Source organism: Octopus bimaculoides, chromosome 7 (assembly GCF_001194135.2).
Source record: "Octopus bimaculoides isolate UCB-OBI-ISO-001 chromosome 7, ASM119413v2, whole genome shotgun sequence".
NCBI classification, from domain to species: domain Eukaryota; kingdom Metazoa; phylum Mollusca; class Cephalopoda; order Octopoda; family Octopodidae; genus Octopus; species Octopus bimaculoides.
The window spans coordinates 22,685,922-22,687,789 of record NC_068987.1 but is presented as its reverse complement, the minus strand read 5'-3'; positions in this window follow the sequence as shown (position 1 = coordinate 22,687,789).

Sequence of the window (1,868 nt, the reverse complement as noted above, 5' to 3'; positions counted from 1 at the left end):
AAATTAAGTACCAGTAAAGTACTGGGGTCGATGTGATTGACTTACCCCCTCCACACAAATTTCAAGCCTTGTGGCTATAGGAGAAAGAATTATGATTATTATTAAGGTGGGGAGTTGCTAGAATCACGAGCACGCCGGACAAAATGCTTAGCGACAGTTCGTCCGCCTTAACGTTCTGAGTTCAAATTCTGCTGAGGTTGACCTTGCCTTTCATCCTTTCGGGGTCGGTAGAATAAGTACCAGTGAGGTATCTAATCGACTTATCCACTCCCTCGAAATTGCCGGCCTTGTGCCCAAAATTGAAACCGTTATTATTATCATAAAGACCAGCTCAGTCAAGTACTGGGATCGATGTAATTGACATACCCGTGCTTCTAAAATTGTTAGGCTTGTGCGAAAGTATGCGACCATTTAGAGAAAAGTGCGTTGGTGGGTTTATAAGCCTTGATGTAGTAGTTGGTGTTTTAAACATAGATCAGGTCTCGACATGCAGACCTATTATCAAAGACGTTCCAGACATGACTATACAGTTTGTTTTATTTAAATGCAATTTGTTCTCTCTTTTCTTTAACGAGAGTCGGGGACATTTGGCATGTTTCTAGCGAGTGAAACCTCTACGTATATGATCTTTTCTTTTCTTTGTTTAATCAGTCTAGAGGTTTTATAGGTGAGGAGGTGAGGTCAAAAGTTTAATTGGATCAACCTGGGTTTATTTTAATTGCGGAAAGTAAGCAAGAATGAAAGAAGCAAAAAAAGAAAAGAATACGAAAAAGAGAAAAAAGTGATGAAAGAAACATATTATTAAACAGAGGGAAGGTGGCGGGTTGACAGAATAGTTAAGATGGTGGGCAAAATGCTTGTCGATATTTCGTCCGTCTTTACGTCCTGAGTTCAAATTCCGACGAGGTCGACTTTGCCTTTCATCCTTTCGGGATCGATAAGCTAAATACCAGTTGAGCACTGGGGTCGACGTAATCGGCTTACTGCATTCCCTGAAATTGTTGACCACGTGACAAAATTTGAAACTATAGAGAAGGGAAGGAGAAAGTGTGGAAGAAGGTGAGAAAAAAGTGGAGAGGAACAAGGAAGGAAATAGAGAGGAAGAAGACAGACAGGCCGACAGACAGAAAGAAGGACAGAGAGAGAGAGAGGCAGACATGTTAGAGAGAGAAACCGACCAGGAAAAGGGATAGAAAGAGAGAGAAGGAGAGAGACAGGCAGACAAAACAGGCAGACAAGACAGGCAGACAAGACAGGCGGACAGACAGAAGCAGAGACAGAATTGACAGCACACGAGGAAACGAGAAGACAATTTCTTAATTGTCTTCTCTTTTCCTCGTGTGAAAAACAAAGAAGAAAAGGAATACTGAAAGAAAAGAAGGCAGGCAAGCAAGCAAGAAACGGAGAACGAAAAGAAAAAAAAAATGGAAACGCGGCGAGGAAAATAGAAAGGAATGACGGAAGGAAATATAACGAAGGAATGACAAAACAGGAGGAAGAAATGCCAACCAGAGAGAAAGGAGTAAAAATGATGGCCACCAACGTCAGAAAACTTAGAAAAGGATAGAGAAATAGATGGGAGAGAGAGAGAGAGGCATAGCGAATATATATATTGATAGAAATGGTAAGACAACAAAAGAATGAAAGAGACCTCGATATTATGTAAATAGAGGAATTTATCTGTAAATATAATACGTGACAATTATTCGGTACCCATGATAAAACTCCGAGTTTCGGATGTTGGGGTCCGATAACTGAAGAGATGTCGGCGTGGTTTTCCGCCCCGACATCCGAAACTCGGAGTTTTACAGATATATGTATTTATACATATATATATGAATTTATGTGTCTTCATGTCTCACATATAT